Raw genomic sequence first — 23,387 nt, forward strand, 5'->3', positions numbered from 1 at the left:
CCAAACAACAAAACACAACAATAATAATAGTGAGAGCAACAATATATAGAAGCAGATGGGGAAAATCCTCCAGGTTTTATTTATTTGTTTGCAGCAAGCAGACATACAGATTAATTTCCTCAGTTCCTGTGTCTCGACCAAATGGGAGGAGAAGATGTGCTGGTTGGCATAGCTGAGCATCCCCCACCCCTCCCCTTTTCTTCATAGTCCCAGGTACTCACAACAGCTTTGCAGCACCCGGAAAATGGGTGCAACCAGAGAAATAAAGGTCAGGAAATAAAAATCAGCCCAGGAATATGAACTGCTGTTGGACTGCTGCTTTTAATCTCTCCATGCCTGCTCCAGCAATCACAAGCGGGAAACGAGCATCCTATTCATCTTCCCACCCCTCCCTCTGCCAGCTACTGTGGGATGGGAAGCCGGAGAAGCGTGACCGGGAACTCCCCACCCTGCCACCAGTGATAAACGCTCCCTCTCCCAAAATCCCCACCAGAGCTGCCAACTTGGCCTGGCTCCCAGAGGTCAGTGGCCACGGATGCAGGGAGAGCAAGGCAACCCCCAAACCCAAGATGGAGCAGAAAGGTGCTTAGGAGCCTGCAAAGCTTCTGCGCCCCTAACCAGTGCTGGGATGCTGCCGCGGCACTGCTGAAGGAGCCCCAAAGCCCACTGCCTGCTGCTTTGCACGGTGCCTTGCATGCTGCCAGCCTGTTCCTCACGGTGCCCTCAGAGAGGAGGCGTTTCACCCCCAGTCTGTGCAGGGAACAGAAAAGCGTGGTGGTCTTCACGCTATCACAGCGTGCCACTTCATACAGTTTCAGCGCCTTTCTGTCTGCAGAAGCCAGCTAAAAATGATGCGTCCCAGCTGAAGCTCCCGTTTCAGGCTGGGGGCTCGTGCTCCAGACCTCCAGCAAGTTTCTGCTGCCATCACCCTCTGCCCTCCCACCACCACCAAACCCTTCTTCCCTTGCCTCGTTAAGTGGTCATTAATCCTTGCCGTGGCCCTTCAAGTAAGCAGGCAGACATACCCATGCATAAATGGATGTAAAGATGGAAGCGAAAGCCATGCAAACATCTTCCAGTCCTCCCCCCTGGCAGGGCTACGCTGGGAGCGATGCTCCAAGAGCCCTTAAAACGCTTGGTGTTTTTCCCCACAGCAAACAGGGTGTCCTTGGGCCATGCAGGGGAAACTGAGACAACAGAGTCCGGGGCGATACAAGGAGCATGGCTGGGCTGGAACTCAGACCCAGCTCACCCACTCTCTGCAGTAAATAAGGACACGCTCAGTTACAGGAAAAGCCTTTCTCGCAGGGGTTTGTTTAGAAAGGGTTTTCACTCCATCTCCCTTCCTGCGCCACACACTTACAGCTTCCTTCCCCAGGCGTTGTACTTTTCAGTGGGGCGATGACAGAGGAAAGTACTTTTGATAAACTAGAGCCACGGTGTAGAACTGTAGCACATGAGGACCAGCTCTGCTCCGAGGCGACACCCACCAGGATCCCTTCCAGCAGCTCCCTTCCAAAAATCTCACCCTTTCCCTCCTGCTCTGTTCCTCCCCAAAGGCTCCATATTTTGGAAAGCAGGCAGGATGGCACAACAGCAATGCCAGCATGGCACACAGCAGCTCCCGAAGCAGGAGACTTGAAAATAACCACAGAGAGAAAGAAATTAATAAATTGAAAAGAACCACAGAGCAGCTTTCACTTTGGAGGTTTCAGGAGTTTTAAGGGGCCTGTGTGGCCTGTGGCCAGGGTGGTCACGCTCGCGAAGTTTCCACCGCAGATGCAGAACTTGCACTTCAACAGCTCCACGTTTCTACAGCAATTTGCAAAGCAAAGGAAAAAGAGGGCGAAGAGCCACCACTGAAAGCCTGACCCTCTACAGACCATCTCCTGCTTACATCCAGCCCTGACTCCCAAGGACACTGCCACATACAAGAAGATCCATAAGGTGCCAAAATAGTTTGGTTGGCTTTGTTGGGCTTTGTTTTGTTTGTTGCTTCTTTTTCTTTTTTAATAAAACAATATGGTTAAATCCACCCTTTCAGCTTAAAAATTCCTGCTGAGCTCACCCAAACCTCGTGACTGCAGAGGCACTGGCACCAGAAGGACTTGGCTTGAGCAACTTCCCATTGACCTCCACTGTTTCCTCTTGGATGAAACCCTGGATTTTACTTCATTTTCTAGGATGTATGACTGATGCTGTGACCCCAGGGGAAACCCCACAGGGACATTTATGGCCAGGCTGCTCGGGGCTAAGGCTGCTGAGCACCCTCCTTCAGCAGCGAGGGGCGATTTGCAGATGCTGGTGCTTCTTGTTCCAAGTCCTCACAGAGAAAAGGGGGCACAAGATGGGGCTTCCAGCACTCACATCTCCATCTCTGAGCTGTGAATTATCACCAGCAGTGAGGGGACACAGGGTTCACACACCCCCACGACCATCCATCACTTGAGAGTGGGCAAAAGAGGGAGAGGCAGCAAACCCCCTTTGCTCTGCCTGCTAACGAGAGGATTACGGCAGACCAGCGCCTGAGCATCACTGATCAGTGGAAAAGCCAAGCTGCACGGACACCTCGCACTTCTCCACCTCTTCCCTGCCTTGTCATGCTGCAAAGACCAGTCCTCACTATTTGGCACTGGGTATTAATTAACCCCGCCCCCACAGGGGTACATCATCTCACCATGCCTCCTACATGTAGCACGGCATCGTTAGCTACGTCAGGTGAATCACATGCTGCCTGTCCACCTGCACCGGCCGGTCCCCGCACCGCCACCGCACCAGCTGGTGGGCTCAGTGCCCAACAGGCAAAAGCAGGCAAGACACTGCCCTCGCCTCGCCTGCCGAAGGTACCGCTCCTCCAGCAGCTCCTCCCACACCCAACCACCTGCGTGTGGGCACAGCGGATGCCCAGAGGATGCTCTGCCTGGGAGGGAGCTCAGCACACTTGCTTGGAGAAGCCTGCGGGAGCTGAGCCTCTGCCGAAGGCGGCTGACCAGGCTGTAATGGCTGAAGCCCTCATACGGGAGAAGACGAGCTCTGCTATGAGAGCTGAGCTCTCTTAGAGTGAAGAATCTTCAGCTGTATACAGTAGATTTTCTTTAATGGACACATTACTTTAAACTAAGCCTTCGCCATCTGTTCCAGTCCCTAATTATCAATACAAAAACAAACGTCTACTCACAATTACACTCATAACGAGTAAAGATGCCAGCAATTAGAATGCACCAGCATCCTCGCCACTGAGCAGCGCATCCATCTGTGATGGCACTCGTGCGATCCAGGCAGGGAGGACTCGCTGCTGTCACGGGCTCCCCGCACCCTCCCGGGCAAACTGGGTGAGAGATGTGGCCAGAGCCGATGCCTGTGGTGGGATCGGCTGCACCTTGGAGGTGCAAGGGGTGGGCTGGCATCACTCAAGCGGCAGGGAGAAGTCATCTGGGGCGAGGGTAGCCAGGCACGGAGCAGGGCAGCGCAGCATCCGCTGCAGGAGCTTTCAAGTCACGGCAGCTGATGCCATCTTGCCAACCACCCTTCCCTGAGAGGATTTAAGCCTCCTCCAGAAAAACCTTTCTGAACTACCCAAACCAAAGCGGGACTTAGTTCCCAAAATCCTCAGCCTGAAACCCATAACTCAGACCTCCCCAGCGTGGAAGGTGCGAGTTCTCCCTGGCAGGGAGCGGGGTCTGGCTAAGGGCAGAGTGACACAGAGGCAAGGCAGCCAGCCCAACCGGATCACCTTTCCATGCTGTCACCTGGAAAAAAAGAAATAAGAGAGATAACAAGAACAAATTTTTTGCTCGGGAGGCAACAAAGAAACTTCTCCAAGTGCTGCATTCCTCAGTAGATGCCTCGGGGACACGGTCCCTCTCCCAAAGCAAGCAGCAGCAGCTCTCACTCCTGCACAAGAGATAATGGCAGGAACCAGCCTAAGGCACTTGAAGGCAAGTGCCTGGGCATATGCAAAGAGACACAGGCATGTCTAAGACAACCAAGAGGAAAGAGACAGAAATTAAGCAAAATAAAGAGAGAGAAGGCTTGATAACAACAGATGGGTAGAGGGAGATTTGGAAAGGATGCCAGCTGCTGGAAATAAGCCCCCCAAGGTGCGTGGGGAGCGCAAAGGTGTGTGTCAATAGCTGAATCTTTGGAAGGAGAGGGGAGATAGGAGGGCAGCTGGCGAGCAAGGGGCAGGGTGTGCGTGGCTGTGTGGGACTCTGGTCCAGAGGGACAGAGCATGCTCTGCAGGGGGATCTTCAGAGAGTCATCCAGACGTGCCCTCGCAGAGCACAAAACAAGCGCGGATGGGGTCAGCGCAGGGTCCAGCCCCAGGGCACGTCCTCTGGGCAGTCCCAGCCCCATAGCAAGACCTTCTGAAGGGGAACAAAAGCAAGACTTCTTTCCATAAGCAAAGCACCATATTTTCCCCTCTATTTCACGCTCATAAATGCCAACTTGCTTTCTACTCCCTCCTTCTCTCCTGAGAGCTTCAGCAAAATCAGCCCAAGGCAAACGCACAGCTTGGGAAGCTTCTGTCCAAGTTTGGTGACATTACCAGAGAAAGGGAACTATAGAGAAACAGAGCCAAGACGCTTTATTACAAAGACTAGTGCTAAATAACATTAGCTGCTACACTGCCGCAAGCTCTGCCCTCCCGCGGTTGTTGTGACTTCAAGCTGAAGCCAGACTGCATCATGGCTTTCATCACCATGACCTATCTGCTCGTGGTTTGCATCACACCTCTCGATGTCAATGTAAAGGAATCCTACAGGTGCTGGGGGAATCCTTGGAATTTAAATCTTGCTCTTCCCCATAGATGAAGGGATTCCAGCAACACACCAGAAGGTTGCCTGAGTAATTACAGGTTGCTCTCCATGACCATGCTTCTGACTACCACATCCCACAGACACGGTCCAGGTCCGCCTGTGCAAGGTTTCAGTACATCCCGAACTTCAGGCTAAGCTAGGAAAAAGCAGGAACACAAGATCCATGCGGCTCTGCCACAGAAACCGAATGGGTGAGCTGCCGGGCACACATCCCACCCAAAAAGTCTCTTCTGCAGGACCTTCCCCTGCTTCTGGTTCCTGCTGGTAATCGGGAGGGAGCACCGCTGCATGCCCTTTGTGCCACGAAGGAGCCGGTGGCTGCACCGCCTGAGCACCGTGACATCTCCCAGATGGTTTAATTACTGCGCCGGAGAGGCGGGCAGGGTAAGAGCAGGATCAGCCTCTCCCCTCTCCCTGAATAGTTTCCTGAGGGCACCAGCTTCTGAAAGAGCCGCTTACAGTATCTATACACTTTCAATCAAAAATATTACAGCAACAACTAATTACGTCCCATCATTCCCATGGCTCTCTGCCTTTAATGGTGCATTTTGCTGCTACAGAATGATGGTGAAACTGCTCTGGAAGTGCATAACGAGCTCTCCCCATCAATCTCCCGCGGGTTCATTATGAAGGATTACCTGCCAAATAACAAATCCAGTTGAGAAGGGAGAGGATGCACTAAACAACAACACCAGTCAACACGAAACATTTCCTGCCTGTATTTTAAAGGAAAATGCCAATGTTTGGGGGTCTGTATGAACCTCTCAGGGGAGAGGAGCAGCTGTGCCTGCTCTGCAAAGACATGTCAGCCATAACACCATCACCCACGGCCACCAGCCGGCATGAGAAGATTTGCAGTGGCAAAAAAAATAAAATAATAACCCACTTTCAGTTAGAAAGGGAAAGAATTTATATATATATATCAGCCAAGGACAAGCATGCTGTGTCAGTTTGTGACGGGATGCATTAAGCTGCGGCCACACAGCACAGCCCCAGACGTCCTCCGGGATCTCCTGTCAATGGCATGGATTTCAGCATGCAATGAAGATGCATCGCAGCAGGGCAGGCGATAACTTAATGAAGCTCAGATTTGGGGGTGTTTGCTCAGCAACTATATAACAACTTTATCAATAAACCGCTGCCTGCTGCGACTGCAGGATGAAATGCTCTAATTACAAGCAGCAAACAGTATCCGTACCAGGATATAGTAAATTGAAATATGCTGGTTGATGTGCCTGAAAGCGCCCAATAAAATACCTGCTTAAATTTTTGCAAGTGTATGTGCATACAGACACGTGCGCTGCAAACCCTGCACATGAGGCAAAAGAAAAGCACAGCCAAAAATCGTAAGCCTCACACCTAAAGACAGGTTAAAAAAGTTCAGAAGGTGATGTCAAGTTTGTAAAGTCCCATTTACCAACACTCACTCCTCCTTGCGGAAGAGACCCAGCCCCAGCATCTCCCCTTGGTTTTCATGCTCAGAGGGATCTTGACCCAGCACGGTACGTGGTGTTGGATGAGCTCAGCCAGAGTCATACAATTCATTTATCATAATCCTACCAAAGAGAGATACAGTAAATCAAAGAGACAACCTTCCTGCAAATAAATTACAGGGGAAGGGAGAAGGGGAGAGGAATAGAGAGGAAAAGAGAGAGAACTGCAGTGGGAGAGATAAGAGAGGGAAGGAAATGACAGAGAATTACCAAAAAAAGCTTGCATCACAGGGAAAAAAACAACAAAGGGGACCAAATCAAATATAAAGATAAAAGAGAGACGATATGGCTTTCAATACCTATTGTTTTCCAAACTGTAAACCTATTTTAGAAAATTCGCGAACAAGTTTTAATCCACGGAGCTCAAACCAGACATCAGAGACAATGGGAAAATCTCAGGATGCCACGTTACAGGTCACCCTGTATTTTGCACTTTTAAGGAGCTCATTTGCTCCCATAGTGACAAAGCCAGTTGCTGATAACATACTTTTTTGAAATTGCACACAGGCCAAAGATAAACCAAATCCACACAGTCTACACACATTGATCACATACGCTACAGACATAGATCACGGTCCCTATTTAAGTATTTACTGATGGGCGTAGGTGCATTTGGCAACTCCAAGTCAAGCAGCACCAAGGGCTGCAAAAGCACTTTCGTGAATGCTCTGACCCACCAAGACAGACTCAGCCACCCCAAGAGCCCAGCTCCTCCACCACATCACCACCCAAGGCGTGATCCAGGGCTGTAAGATGACAAGGCTATCTTTCAGGACAACGTTTTCCACAACAATGTCACTGTGCATTTAAATCCTCATCTTTGCTTTCACAAGGCTGGGTTGCCAGCCAACATCTCTGAACGCTGCAGCCTGCCCCAAAAATCACCATAGGTCAAGACTGGAAGTTACTCATTTCATCCTCCAGAAGATGTGGAAGAGGAACTCAGCCGCCCTGGGATAGGCAGAGGCTCTCCCAGAAACCCTGACCTCTGAAATTCTTGCGAGGCTGCCCAGGAGCGGTAGCACCCTCCAGCTTGAGGTCCAGCTACATAGTGTGAGGTCTGGCTTGCATGAAGGATTGCTTAGGTTGGGGAAGGGCAATCACCCACTCTTCACCATCCACGCTGCCACCACCCAGGAGCACACACCAAAGCAGGTGAAGACTGAAGGTCAGGTGCCAGAGGACACTCTATCCCTTGCCACACAGTCAGGTGGCTTCAGCACGAGCTGGGCACAGCAGCCGCACATCACTGGACTTCTTGGGTGGAGACCAGCTGGCTTGGACAACCATCTCACCAGCCAAGGGAGATCCAGTACCCCAACGCATCATACATCCCAGGGGGAGCACAGCGCCTTCAGTGATGGCAAGGATAAAGCAAACATCAGGTAGCGATGTCAACAGCTTCATATTTTCTGCTGCTTTTCTGTAGCTCACTTTGCGTTCAACAGCCGTGTACCAGCATCAGCTGCACATGGTGTGCTCCAGCAAGGCTGAATGGAAGCAAGTGAGCTCTCCAAGGGAAGGGCATTCTGCCAGCAGGTCTCCTCTTGGGAAGAGGGAGCTTGATCTTCATCACGCTACGAGAAAGTAAGGAACCCCAAAAAGAAGAGGGGGGGTGGGGGTGGGAGTAAGAAAGAGCAGTGTTCTGAGATTTCACAGCCATGGGCCACTGAAGCCTAACGAGTTCAGTGGAGCCAGGCTCCTTATCGACTGGGACTCCCTTGGAAATGATAGCCTTTAAATACAAAATTAGTTGACTGAGAAGACAAAGCAGCCATAAACATCAACAGCATCTGCAATTGCACGTGCTAGGATCAATTAAAAGGACACGTAGCCTTCATGCCTGGATACACAAGACGCTCACCTGTGGGACCGCGGGGGGTTCTCCCCAGCAGCGTGCTCATACGGGTCTTAGGGCTGCACCGTGCTTGGCTGCAAAGCCGACTTTCAAGGCCACCGGCACAGAGGCAACGCTGGAATAAGTACATTAGCTTTGGCTAAACTAATGCACCAGACCCGTCCCCCCTTTCCCTGATGCTCTCCTTCCCCGCTGGATTTATTTTGCCTTGCTCCGGGATAACACCGCCTGTGAGGAAAGCTCTAAAAATCAAAACATTTATCCTGCATTTCCCTACACGCCATCACTTCTTTAGAGATTCAGGATGAGTCATTGTCTTGGACCACATTCTCCAGAAAAGCTTCGTGCTCGCTACAAAAACATGCATCTCATAGAGCCCTAAATCTAAAATGCCAGCCGTGCTGTCAAAGAGCCCTCACAACGAGAGATGCACCTGGCATCGTCCAGCTCCTGTTTACTAGATCTTATTTTAAAATGTCAAAGGGATTCTGCATGAGCTACGAACATGACAGACTGCTCAGATGGTGAGGAAGCACCGTCAGGGGACTCAAGCTTAGCGAGCGGCATCCCTTCACCCATGCGCACCTCCTCGCAACGCAGCCAAGTGCTCGGAATTTCCCCCAAACACCAAAATTTGTGAGAAAAGCCTCCCTTTTCACCCCAGCAAAACCCCTGGATGCCAAGAGTCAAAGCCAGACTGTTCGGTCGAGGCAGAAACCAAATCGCCCCACCAAAATTAGAGGTTTGCAAAGGAAAATCCTGCTCTGGACAAGCGAGTGTGGAGTTGTGGGATGAGCCTGCCAGCACGGCCCCAGCACAGAACAACCACAGCCAGATTGATCCTGTATTTTTTAATGCAGCATCTGACATGTAGTAAGGATTTCAGGGAGGCCAGCCAGTAATTTTCCAGTTTAAATAAGAACCAAACAAAAGCAACAACATTGCTGGTCCAAGGACACATCCCGAAGATCCCCCGCTCACACGCTGTGGGTCTTGGCAGGGAGTGGAGGGAAAGCAGGGGAGCGAGAGTAGGAATGCACAGGGATGCTCTGGCTGCCACCAGAGGTGACGAGCTCAGCCCTGGCCACAGAAGCACAGCCATCGAGGGGAGGAGGTGGAAATATTGAACCTCAAACGGAAGAAACTGCAAAAGCTCGTTGGCAAGCACCTCCCTGTGCCACCTCCCCTCCCAGCGCCGGCCGCCGCGCCGAGCATCGTCTCTCCAGTTTTTGCACCATATGGAGTCAGCTCGCGAGTGCAAATGAGGCAAAGAGCGTGAGAGGCAAAGGGAAATAAATCTGTGCTGACACAGGAGCGCACAGGGCTGCCGGCAGCATGGGGAAGCCTCTGTCAGGACGCGGACAGGACGGGGGAAGGCTCTGCCTCCATCCCCTGGGGACGCCTTGGCAGAGCGCCCTGTCGGGGGGGGACAGGCGACAGGGCAAAGGGGGGACAGGCGACAGGGCAAAGGGCAGAGAAGCCCTTGAGCAGACCCCACTGGGTTTTTTGCTCTGGCTTCACATCCAAACGCTGCTTCCCAAAACACCCTGCAAACCCAGCCCTTGGGACTCCCAGCTTTGCCTGGGACTTACCTAAATTTTTATTTTTTTTTCTTCTCCAATTCCAGATTTGATCAAAACACCCAATGGCCAGGATCTGTAACTATCCTGCACCCCCTCCTGAAAACATTACTATCAATCTGAGCCATCTTTAGCTACACACACAGATGACAGCTGGTCCGTTGAGTAAATAACAAAATGTGTTTGCCAAGATTTCTAAGCGCCCATTCACACAAGGTGCCGTACCAGCTCCGACGGGCCAGCGGGGCTCTGTTAAACCCTCGCCCGAATACGCTGATAGCTATCAGCGACTGCAATCGCCCCTTTGGAAGATGCTCTTCATCAAGAAGGTGCACAGCAGGGACTTCAGGACCCCTCTTCATGAGCTCTTGGTGCATCACCCAAGCTGTGCCAGAAGCAGCAGGCAAACTGCTGCCTGCCTCCCCCAGCTCCTGCCTGCGCGGAGGCAGCACCGGGTCCTACACTCCACCACCCCCCCCCACACACACACACCCCTCCAAGCCAGGACCCCTGGATCCTGTAAGAAGAGAGGAAAAACAAGCACTCCTCTAGATCAACCTTAAATCTCAAGACTTTGCTTGGGACCCAGCTTATGCCAAGCTTTTCCCGCAGGCTGCAGCGGCCGGCTGAGCTGCGGAGCGGCCACTGCTCCCACCAGCCCTGGGAGGCGAGGAAGGGGAGGAAGAGGAGGATGCTGGCAGGAGGTGCTGCTTGGCAGCTGGCCCGCCCAGCACACCCCTGCCTCCAGCCCCGGCACCTGCACGGGTGCAAGCTGGGAAGAGGCTCTAGTACGAGGACAGCCATCTGCACGCCGGGAGCCGCGCCAAGGCAAGGTTCGGGGGATTATTTTTCTCCCCCTTGTTCACCAGGACAGTCTACTTTCCGAATGCAGGGGTAGAGCTGATTTAACACATGGGTGACACCTCGTCAAAAACTTTCAACACGGGGTTGTAGGGAGGCAAGCAAGAGAAATCCACCAGAGCCACCCCCGGCAGCCTGCAAGCCCGGTCACCAGCCAGACCCCGAGGAGGTGCCTGTGATCCTCCATGGGCAAGGGATGGTCCCGGTGTGACCAGCACAGCTCCATTTCACGCAGTGCCAGCTCTGCTCATTTTTAAAGCAGTGCCAGCTGATGATAAAGTTTCCCCTAAGCTCATCTCCATACCCACCTCTTCTCCTGATGACACTGACCCATCCTCCCTGATTGTGGTTTCCATACTGAAATAAATCACTTTAAGTGCACGTTGTGCTCTGCGTCTCATTACTGTTCATCATCTTCTGTGCAACGGAGCTGTCACATCGTCACAAATTCTGTCACCTGGGTGACACGGGAGTGACTTGGGAGGGCAGGCAAGTGGGGAGAAAGTGCCCGCAGCTTGACAGGGCACCAGGAGCTCCCCACCCCTCTTCTCCTCAGCTTTCAGATGGTGGGCTCACACCTATAGCCCCACGCACCCCTTATGGCACAAAAGCTCAGAACAAAAGCAAGGAGCAACACATGTGCAAGGCAGGATCATTGCACACAAGGACCCAGAAGATGGAAGGATGGCAGGAGTGATGGCACATGTACCTTGATGGCCATGACGGTCCTCCTTCAGCAGGGTATGTCCCTGCAGGGAAACCTCCCCCAGAAGAGGTGGCAGAAACTCCCTCTCCTCCCCAAATTTAAAGCAGAAACACCTAAAGGAGGGAAGGAGGAAGAGCTAGCCACAGGGGCTGTAAGATGCTCACCAAGCCTTCTGCAGCATGGATCCCAGGCAGTTCAACTCCTCATCACAGAAGGGTGCTTCCAACTCCACTCCACCAGGTTACTCCAGATTAATCCAGAACAGAAGGTCATGGTCATGCTGCACACAGTAAATTAAAAGCTCCGTGCCAAAACCCTGCAAGGACCAATCAGGCGACAGCAATGCAAAGGCATCGTTTCCCTGTCACATCACTTTTGAAAGCCAAACACTCAAGAGAGCGAGAAAGGGAGCAATTAAGGCTGCCGCTAATCTTGTAGTGTCCACAAAGATGGGTCTATTGTTTTTTTATCGAGGAGGGAGTGTAAGCACCACCAGCTTCCAGATGGCCAAGCAGCCCTGCCAGGGGCTGGGACCTGCCTGCTATGAAAGGCCAACCCCGCCAGCAAGGAAGGAACTGCTCACCCACTGCCACAGGCTGACGCCTGCATCCCTGCCCGTCGGCACGGCTCCCCGGGAAAAGGAGCTGTTTGCTGACATGATGCTTGCGAGGGTGCAAAGGTTCAGGTTTCCTACCTACATACACCCTTGAGCATGACCATGGAGAAGACACGCCGGTCTCATGCCTTCCCTAAGGTCAACGCTCATACTTGTCTCTCTCCATCTCCCTCATCCCATCACAGCTTCATAGGAAACCCCCCCCCCTCGCTGTCCCAGTGAGCGTGGCAGGGCAGGGAGACTCCTGGAGATGCAGGAGGAGAAGACCCTCAGAGATGCATGTGCACCAGGACATCGGTTGCTGCCAGGAAGGGCACCCCAGGGCGGTCCCAGAGGCTTCGCTTGGCTCTCCCAGTATCCCACCCCACTCCAAAGGCCCAAGCAGGTTGCTGCCGCCCCCACGCCCCCCCATTGCCCAGGGCACTTGCACACATGTTCGCACACACCGGCACAGAGCAGGAGGCAAAGCCACGGTGCAGAAATAACACAGGCACACAAACAAAAGAGCACAAGCCATTAATCTGGGTGAACCGGAGGAAATGAAATCATTATGTCTGCAGCTACAACATCCCGAAGAACAAATTTCCTGCCTGGATAATAAATGGATTCTTTTGTTTCACGTTGGCCCCAACCACGTGACTATCTTGGCCTATTCCTCATCCAAAACAACTTGCTGTATAAATACCCAGACGGGCTCGAATTTCAGCTGCTAAAAATATGTTTTAATTATAATAATATATAATAATAATAACAAAAAAAAAATCTAACTCTGCAGGCTCCCCTTGCCTCCTAAACAACCTCTGAAGGCTCTCCAGCATGCAGGCAGGCAAACAAAAAGTCTCAAAGTTGCCAATTACAGCTGAACAGCACAAATGAAATCCTTGAAAGAAAGACTGAGGCACCCAAAAGGCAGCCTTGGGTTAACACCCGCAGTAAGTAACCCCTGCCAGACAGAGAAACGATGGGTGCACGAGCATTTTAAGCACAGACAGCCCAAAAGTACCTTGTAAGTATCCCCCAGCAGCAGGGTGGGGACCTAAGCCACGTGGCACACCAATGACAGCTTCTGATCTCCAAACCTTGGGGCTCTGCAGGTGGTCTTATGAGCCAGGTTTTCTTCTGGTGGCTTTCCAGTGCCTCACTAGGGCTTGGGATTTATTCATTAGACGAATGGGGAATGAAAGTTCTGGCCTCCCCTGGCTCAGCGAGGCTATCTGCTGGCTGTAGGAATGGCTCTGGGAGTCTTGAGGGATGCTGACCTCTAGGAGAGCTGCACAAATTACTGGTTTCAACTGTTCCTTTAATCTGCAACTCCACCAGATCACTCTCTTAAAACCATTTTTTAATCTAGCTACATATTTTGTTTCTGATTTCAGGTCCTTTTTGCTAGCCTTCCCAGCTTTACAAACACATAGCAAATGCTGCAACGAGTTTCAAAACAAGACGTGGTTTTGAATCCAAACATCAAAGCCCCTCAGTCCAAAAAGTCTAAATTGTTTGGATGTTAGAGAGACCTCCATGAACGGAAACAAGCTCAAAAATTCCTTCCAAGCTAGTGGGCAGCTGGAGGCAGAAGATTCAACCAAGCCCACCACGCTCAACCATAGCTCTTACCAATGCAGGGCTGTACTTGTTCTCCATCACCCCGAGCATCCCAGCACCCCATGGCAAAACTCCTTCTCTTCAACTTCAAACATAACCAGAGGGAACCCTGATTTTGAAAGCCAGCTTGGTGCATCGCGCCAGAAAAACTTGAATTTCATTTTCCTTTGTGGGTCATCTTTAATTTCAATTATATTTTGGATGCTGGGGAAAGTGTCCAAGCATAGCTGCTGCCTGCTGTTTCTTCAAGGAAGGGAAAAAAAAAAAAAAAAAGTCCTTGGAAACTAAATATTTATACACCCACATACGCTAATCCCAGCAGATCCAAGGGTGGGAAGCCTATTTAAAAAAAACATCCCTAATTACTTTCCCATTTTAAAGGGAATAATTTGGCAATTAGTTAGAATGCTTTACTTAAGTAATCACATATTTTTTGAAGAGGAATAATCTGCTGGAGTGTGCACAGACAGGACAGGGGTCTGACAAACCGTTTTTATACGCCTCCCTCATGTACAGCTGCTGGCAGCCGAGTGGCACGCAGGAGCCGGAGGCATGGCCAGGAGGTCATTAGAAGCCACCCTTGGGAAGCCACCCCGGCATGGGGACAAAGCCAGCTCAGGCAGCGGAATCTCACCAGCCCCTGGACTGCACCGCAAGGAAACCTCCTTGCTGGGAAAGTGGCAAGAGAGCCCCAGACAGCTCGAAAGGCCATCGGTCACCTCGCAACAACGCCCCAGCAAGCGCCCACATCCCTCCCAGCAGCACCACGAGTGGGGAAGCACAGCGGCTTATTACTGCAACACCCTGATTTATTGGGAGCATCTTTCAGTCCCTTTCTGCTGATGTATTGACAAAATGTACTCTTTTATCAGACAGTTAAGGTGGTTTCTGCTGGGAAAAAATCTAAATAATCCAGATGAGGGGATGTGTGGAAGGATTTCCAAGGTCCCCCCTGCCACAGCAAAGCCAAAGGCAGTAATTTGCTAATTAGCAACAGCCGTTGTGTTGCTCAAGGAAAGGGCTGAAGTCTTCCGGATAGGTGAAAGTTTGATTATAAGACACGCATGGCAGATCATTTAGAAAGATAAAACCACGTTCACTCTGCCGCAGCCAGCTATTAAAAGTGGAGAATGTTATTTCAGGTAATAAAGAGCAAGACCTGAGGACTAGCCTGGGAATTCAAATTTACTACTTGTATCAAATTCATATGCTGTAAAACTTCACCTAGTTTATAAGTTTCTTGCCAACTTCATAAAACATGTTTTATTATTATTGTTTTCTGACTCTCCTGCCTTAATAAAATTCCTCTCCTAGCCTGTGTGGGTGTTGCATTATAAACATTTGCACTTTGATTCATTCAAGACTGAAGAAAGCTTTCAAGGTAACCTATTAGGAATACTTTAAATGTTTCAAAGACATCCCAGTTTCCCCTGAATGTCGCAAAGCTTTAAAGAAATAAAGAAGTGCCTTGCTGCAAACCACCTCCAAAAATCTGCTGGGCTGATGCTCAAGAGATCACATTTGGGAGCGACCAAGTTGCATGCCAGCCCAGCAGGGTCCGTGTCTGGCACGGGGTGGGAAAACACAGGGGTTATCAGGGCACAGGGTAAGGCAGGCGCCCATCCATCACCCCCCACGCCTCCTCGGCAGCGAGCCGTGGGGATGCTGTGAGTGGGTCCCACTGGCTGGAGGCAGCTGGACCATCTTCTCACATGTTATTAAGGACCAGAATGTGCAAAAGTAGGGGTTTCCCCATCCCTGGTTAGCCCTGGCGAGCAAAGCCCAGCACTGGCACACAAAGGCAGAGCCAGAGGGTGCTCTAAGCGGCATCCTTCTCAAAGCAGCCCATTTTCTCCAGCCTCGGCCAAAGCCCATTGAAGTTAATGAGCGTCTTTTTATAGCTTTCGGCAGGCTTTCAAGCAAGCCTTTCAGCGCAGCAGACTCCCGCGTGTGCGCAGTGGTGCCAGCCATTTCAGTAATAACCTACGCATGGCACAAGGAGGGATAATAAAAGATGATTTTTAGAAAGACACCGAACACAGTTAGCTACTGACCTTACAAGTTCCCACCAGCCCGCATCCACCTCCCCTCCTCTGCAAGGTTGGTTTCAGCATCTGTGGGTCGTGGGGGGCATCACCAGCTGATGGCCAGAGCTCGGGAGGGCCCTATCCAGGCTGGGTCCAAGCATTGGCACCTTTAAATCCTGCACAGCTGATGCTTTTCTCCATTTCACTGAGCAAGAGTAAGGTTACCTGGTGTGATGCCTGTGGCTCAAGGAGGCGCATGCCCCTCCCCAGGAATCACAGCATAGAGCTGATCCTCCTGTATTTTATTAAACCATAAATTACCACTTTACAGCTTCATATCTGGTCCAAATAATATCATTATATCTGACCCCACAGTGCCTCTATCGAGAGCCTGATGGGCTCAAAGGACCTAGACCCCCACCAGCAATTTCATTCCAAGGGGCAAAGCACAGACAGCAAATGCCACGCATCTCCAGGTGGCTCATCCACTTGCATGAAAGCTTCTGGACAGCTTCAGCCAAGCCCCAGGGGCTGGGCAGCAGCACTGTGCACCTCAGGCTGACTTGCAGCCAGGTCATGCCCATCATTTCCAGCACTCGCTAAAGGACACAGGGACCCAACGTGACTGCTTTAAAAAGAACCACAGCAGAAGCGCAGGGATGGAACGGCCGCACGGCGAGGGCACCTCTGCGCTGCTGTGTACTGTGGGCAAAGCCCACTGATGGAGTGACACGGCGGCGCCACGCCAGGTGAAGGTCCTGAACTAGTCAAAAACATTGTAAGAAGTACTGCTGGCAAGACACCGGTGATCTTGAAAAGCCAAATTTTGCTCCTTACAAACACATTGGTTTCAAAATAAAAGCAGAGCTGATGCCTCCCAGAGCAATCAGAGCATCCCGCTCCTGCTCTGTCCCCAGCGCCCATCTCATTTCTTGGGCATTTGGAAAGATGAAGCGACAGGTGTTGGGTGAAAAAAAAATAATAATAATAAAGCGTCCAGCTAAGGCCAGCCCACAGTTATTTCTTCAGGCCACCCCAGGCTGTCCTCTGCCAGCCAGAGGGCAGGGGGCTGCCCACCAGGAGTGGAGCACAGCCCCATCACCAGCCTCTTCTCCTCCTCCCTCCAGGGACAGTATTTCCTTTCCAACTCTTCTGCTGGGTTCCTGGTTTTCCCGGGAAGATGTAATTCACACCCCTTCGCCTCTTCTGCGGTGATTTAATGTCTTTTGAGCAAAAAGCAATTATCCTCATATCAACAGGACCCTAGTGAGGATGATAATGAGTCAGCTCCGACCCCGCGGCTAAGGAAGTGACTGAAGCGAGCGGAGGCCTCTAGTAATCAAAGGCCCATCCCTGGACTCTGATTGAAAAGAAAGAAAAAAAAATCTTCCATAAAACTTCAATCGTTGCTGTTCCTTGCTTCACCCCTCCACCCATGGCGTAGGTTTTAACGCCAGGAGAAAGGGGACCAACACCAGCCCCTGGTCGCCTCCCTTTACCACCTGGATGTATTTCAGGTGTTGCTTGCTGGCTCACCTGCAGCAGGGAGCGGGCACGGGGGGATCAATCTGGGCTTAAAAGCAGACACCACAGTCCCGTTTTCCCAGGTTTTGGGCTCAAGGATAAGCACAACCTCCATCCGGAGTCGAAGCCAGAAGGTGACCTGCTCTACCCTGGGGGATTGGCATGCAAGGCTGGGCACAGGGGGAAAAAAAAAAGAAAAAAAAAAGCATCCCCATGCTTTGCCCTGCAAATGGAAAGAAAATAGGAAAAGGGAGGCAAAAACATGGGTGTGCAACAGGTCTTGGGCTTTGCAGGACCGGAGAGGCTTCCCAGGAGAAGGCAGAGCCAGGAGCAGAGAGCATCCTGCACTGCCAAACACCAGGGCAGCAGGCTGAGCTGCCCTACCCCTCAAAAAAATAAAATATATAGCCAGGCAAAAACCAAACTGTGGTGCCCGTTGCTGCTGGGATGTGGCGCACAGGGTACCGGCGCATCGGAAGGCATAATGCCAGGAGGACTTTTTGGGAGAAAATATCATGAAGCAATCCTTTAAAGTCATGACGAAGCCCTGACCTGGGATGGGAGGAAACAGCTGAAAAGCAAGAATTCCACAGCTTCTTACCTATTCCCAGCCACCACTTTTACTTGCTGCATAACAAATTAAAGCTTAATAAGCTTCGAACACCAGTAACACTGACTGGATGCTTCCCCAGATATCAAACATTTTTCTTACTACACTAACAAGCACATACTTGAGGCTTTACTAATCCCTAACTAGTTGGCATGGCTATTTCCAAAGGCAAAAAAAACCCCACACACACCAAGATAAACTTAATACTGTATATTCTCCACCATCTGCAAAGACATTGAAAGGACTCCACATGCTTATTAAAGGGGATGACTTAGAAGAGAAAGCAAGCAAATTTACACTCATTAACTAAAACCACTCCTAACCCTCTCCTCTGCCAGGTGACCTCTTGCCATCACCTTCCACCTGCCCCAAAAGCAGATGGCACAGAGGGACCAGCCGTGGGGATGCTCTGGGGGCTGCAGGGACCGACTGCTCTTGGGCTCTTCTCCTTCCCATGGGAGCATCCCACCCGCCAGGTTTAGGTTGGAAGAAGCAAGGCCAAAGGAAAGTCATCTTCCTCGGCCGGGCTCGGCACAGAGCCCCTTCCCTTTTGAACTGTTGCCTCTGTGATTTTTCACCGCAGGGCTCCCAGCAGGAACTTATTAATGCCAGACTAAAGCATGTATGCTTTAATAGTAATTAGGTCACCCTGGGTTGTGGGCTTAGCAGGCAAAACTATAATTATTTAGAAACATCAAGTTTAAATGCCAAAGTGTCTTAATGGAGCTGAGCTAATTAACCAATTTCAACGGAGTAACTGATTAGCTTAAAAAAAAAAAAAAGAAAAATCAATGATCATAGACAACAACATTTTCTTTTAACAGGTTGTTTTCTTGCAGCAATTCTCAATTGCACAAAAGGAGACCAACAACCCCCGCTAACCAAATATTATTGTAATTAAATATTCAACAGAAAGCCTCTTCAATTATTCAAAAGACTGATAACACTTGTTTATAATTGGGGTGGTGGGAGAGGCTTCCAGAAGCAGGGATTTTGCACATCACCAGGCTCCGGTCACAGATGCAAACCCACGCAGCCAGACAGGTTGTGGCATCAGTACGCGGTGCCACCTCCGGCACAGCTCCAACCACCGCTCCCATCCCTCCTGCAGAAACCAAACTCAGGGGAGACGTACGTTTCCCAGCCCAGACTTGACAAAACGGACCATATGGTCCACATGATTTCTGGATTCTTGTTATCTGACCAAAAATTAGGGGACTAATGGCCAGTTTCCAGGTTTCACACCATTTTCTGATAGCAGCGTTACTCCCCCAACAGAGAACCAGGAGGAAAAACAGACCCCAGTGTATCATTATAATTCACTAAGCGGCATTACCATAGGAAATTACAAATTAGCTTTTCAGCAAAGGATAGGGGGATGTCTAGATTAGCTATAGAGAAACTACAGAACCTTTCAGTCCATTTATCAAAGCTCTCATAGCTCCAACTTCCAGGGAAATGAAACAATAATAAATATTAAGCAGGGAAAGTTAATCTCTGCTGAACGCGCTTTAATAATTCAAAAGTCACGAGAAATAAATAAATAAAGCACAGAACCTTTAGCTCCTGCAAAGAGACATCCCACTTTTCTCACCATTTCTCATAATGTGACTTCTGGAAAACTGATGGTGACCAAAACCAGAAAATTCCCCCAAAATCAGCTGTGGCTGGGAGTGACCACATTTACAGGGCAGGAGGGAGCCTTGTATCTCCCATGTCTGCCACTTATCTGGAAAGCCACAGAGCTGATCTGGGCAAGAGTTTGCTCTTGTTGTCCCCAAGGAAAGGGCTGTGCTGCGTCTACCTGCTAGTGCACAGTCTACAGCAGCCCGGCACCTGCCCCCTCCCCTGCACACTCCCAAGCAGCCTCCCAAGCTGCTCCCTTTTGGAAACAGTGTATTTGCAGCCCCTAAAAGCTGGACTGTGAAATTACCAGCTCAGTGCCTCACCACCACCCACGGTTCCAGCTGTTCCAGCTCTCTCCTGATCCCGCTGTGAAATCACTCCATCCTTTTCTGCACACTTCTGCTCCCATACCAACCTCCGCCGAGAGGAGAAGCAGGGAGGGACGGAGGGGCTCAGCCAGCAGAAGCACCCTGCGTTCCCAGGTGGCCCACAATCATCTGAATGCCTTCTGGAGTCACGTCTGTTTGCCATCCCTACCACGCAGCACCGCTTCACAAGGTGCCCTCAGTCACCAGTGGACTCAAACTCCTACCACGTGGGGTATCTGCACCACTTCCATCACACCGGCTCCAGTGCCCTCCGTAAGCGACGCACACTCCTGCTTCCCAACATACAACCCAGGCTATGCCTTTCCAAATTGCTACCCAGCAAATACCCAAGCTTAACATTTGCCTTGTGCAAGTATTCATGCGTGCAACACTTGATAGCTCAAATGTTTGCAGAAAGAGAACAAGGTCAAATTGAAATGCACTTTCAAATACTAATGAATATTTGGGGAAAACATTCCCTTCCCCAACCCCAACTATTTACTCAGCCTCACAATGCTGTTAAATGACTGCTTATACCGACCCTGTGAACAGAGTGCTGCAGCACCCTTCAGGCAGTGTCATCAAGTTTGGGGCTCCTGCATGAAGCCACTTCCATGCCAGGGTATGATGAGCTCGTACCTACAGCTGGGAGAGGTAAAAAAAAGCCTCCTCAAGCTGGCTGGACCTCAGCGAGAGCAGCACAGCACACACCACAGGCATTACAGCAGCAGCGCTCCACGAGCCTCAGCCTTGCTCCGAGCATCTCTTCCATCAGCCTCACCCCACAGCATTCCTGCTGCACTGGGGACCAGTGTCTCCAAGACTTTGCTGACCCATTGCCCAAGGCACCGTCTTCCCCCTTTTCACCAAACCTGAGTATTTCTTCAGATTACAGAACCCATCTCTGCTAGAAACATCTATTTCTCACCCCCACGGCCTGGATCGAGAGCCAGACAAATGCATTCAGGCTACTCCATTATGCAATATAAATATTTTCTTCTTATTTTTAAGGCCAGCGGAAGGTTTTTACTCTGTCCCGCTGTGTCAGGAGCTGCACCCAGGATGGGTGAGAGGCCACCTTGCAAATCGCCCTGGCAGCTCTCGCCACAGCAGACAGGGCCACTAAACCCCCGGGGAGCACAGGGCGGTAACCCCATTTCCATACAGAGGTGGTGAGCAGAAAGAACAGAAAAAGAAACGCATTTATCACAGACCCCACCTTCCTCATGAGTGGAAATACCAGCCGTTAGTCACAAAGAGGCAACAAAGGCATCTGGGGTCTCAGGCCCCTTTTCCATGACTTGACAAAATGCTTTGCCTTCAGACCGACAAGATCTGGGCTCGCTCATCAAGCCAAGAATAAGGTTTCTCCCCTTAGGGTTTGGGGTTTTATCCCCAGATAGTTTGTGCAAAAAAAAAAAAAAGCACAAGTAAAGGGACAGCTAGTTACTAGAACTTGTAAATTCTCTCTTGAAGGCTTATTTCTAGCTTCTCCTTGAAAACTGCTCTGCTGCGGGTGAAGCAGCTGGGCCAAAGGTGGAAGCCCGCGTGGTGATGGCAGTGGCAGTGATGGGAAGGGCGGTGCGGCGTCCGCCGGCTCTCAGCCTGCTCGGTGCCGGCACCGCTCCGGCGCCTGGCGGAAGCGGAGGAAGCCCAAAGGATGCCTGCAACAGATGCGTGCATCCCGAGCCAAAACGGGAGGAGACAGGGCACCCGAGGTGGGTGGCACACACGGAGCAGGAGCCAGGGACATCGCTCTCGAACCAAACCCCTTTCCCAGGTCCTCTCCCAGGCTGCGGTTCCAAAAGCCAGGCAGGCAGGAGAGCAGATAAGCATGGGAAGCAAAACTAAGCTGGATCCGCCAGTCCTGACCAGGGCTTTCCACCTCCCTCCTCACACTTTGCTTGTTGTGATGCTGCAAGCAGCAATACAGGAGACAGAGAAAAACCTGCTTTTTAAAAGAGCAGGCGCAAGGAAGGGAGATGATAGATAGGTAAGCAGGTAGGCAGATTAAACAGCGTACGTGGAGAGGCTGCACCACAACGGACAACAGCCCCATCTGACCTACCGACACCTCAAACCCTGACAGCTCCCCAGTTAAAACATGTAACATCGGCTCAGTACCACCCTCTCTGTATGCTAAACGTGATTATATTTGGTTCAGCTAACACAAGAAAGAGCACGCGAGCGGCTCCTGAGTGATTGCAGGGTGTGGGAGAGACAGTATTTGTTCCTGTCATCTTCTCATGTCTCTCTTCCTCTTCACAAGCCACACACAAAAAAAAAGAAAAAAAAAAAAAAAAAAAGCATAAGCTTCCAGGTATCCAGCAGAAAATGGCCAGCTAAGCCACGGGATTTGGTAAAAATCAAGTAACCATAAGGAAACTCAGGTAAGCGACTATCTCCAGGTTCACGTACCACAGGCAATGGTACACGGGGTTTTATAACCTGCATTATAAAATACTTTTTATTTTATAAAAAATAGCAGGGTTTTACAGAGGGGAGAGAGATATGCTTGCAGGCAGCCCCTGCCCTGACCCCAGCTGTATCCTCCTCCCCTTCCAGCCAGGTCCAGACCCCCAGACACCTCCCCCCTGCCATCCCGGAAAAAAGACTTTTTGTCTCAAAGGCTTCTTCGGGATGCAGGGAGCCTTCCCCCTCCCAGCCGCTGCCGGCCGTGCTCAGCTGTGGCTTTGCCTGGTTGCCAGAGAGGGCGGCTGGCAAAACCCATCTGCGGCCGCTCAGGGGAAGCCAGACCCCAGCGCGGGTCAGGCTCTGGGAGACGCTTCGGCCCAGTTAGCCAAACCCACGTCTCAATCTAGCAATTTCAGCCTCCGCACCGACAGGATCTGTAACATTCAAATAAGCTCCATAAAAAGGTGTTTTCTTTACACAACCACGCCAGGAAACTGTCGCCTTAACTCCAAATCAGATTCAATTGCTCTGCCTCAGAAATTCCCCATCCAAGATTTTCCCTTAAATCCAAGATCTCTCCCAGAATACTACTCTACTACCCAAGTCATTTCCTCGGCAGAGTAGAAATAACATGGCTTTTCAATAGGTTGAGTCCCGGGCAGGGATGCTGGCTCTGCCAGCCCTGCACAAGCTCCTGGGGCAGCTCGGGACAAGCTGGGGAAGACCCTGTGTGACACAGGGACACAACACCCAGGAGCGCTCTCAGACAGGGACCGAGCCAGGTCTCCCAGCCACCCCCCATTCCAGCAGTGCCTCAAGCCGCTGACGCTGCAAACACTGGCTCCCGAAACGCTGCTAACAGGTCTGGTGCTTTCACGTGTGGCTTTGTGACCGAGCAAACACACGCCTGCTTGCATCACGCTTAGCAAGGCATTCGCATTTCCACCCCGAGTTATTTCTATGGAGATGCAATGAGGTAGGAAACCCGAGAAATAAGAAAAGCAAACACCTGGGTCAGCCAAAAGCAGATGCCGCAGCAAGAGGGCCTGCCTGCCGCGATCCAGCCGGCATGCTCGCGAGCGGAGGGCACTGCGGCCAGCACCGCTCCCAGCCCGCTGGATACCACCGCAGCAGTGCTCCGGCTCCAGAACCAGCTCCGTGCTGCCCAGAGCTGAGCTGCCGGGCTCTGGCACCTTCCAGTTCAGCCGCATCTATGCCCACATCAGCTAAATCCCCCCTCCCCCAAGGAAGAGCCAAGCCCCACGGCAGCTCGGTTCGCCC

At 51.2% G+C, this 23,387-nt stretch overlaps 1 protein-coding gene across 1 annotated transcript in view; it reads right to left on the reverse strand.

Annotated features, from left to right (window-relative positions):
- The window catches only part of EPHB1 (EPH receptor B1), an 85,528-nt gene that overhangs the window by 60,747 nt on the left and 1,394 nt on the right, over nt 1-23,387 (reverse strand). The gene's annotated exons all lie outside the window — the stretch shown is intronic.

Source organism: Falco naumanni, chromosome 13, assembly GCF_017639655.2.
Source record: "Falco naumanni isolate bFalNau1 chromosome 13, bFalNau1.pat, whole genome shotgun sequence".
NCBI lineage: Eukaryota > Metazoa > Chordata > Aves > Falconiformes > Falconidae > Falco > Falco naumanni.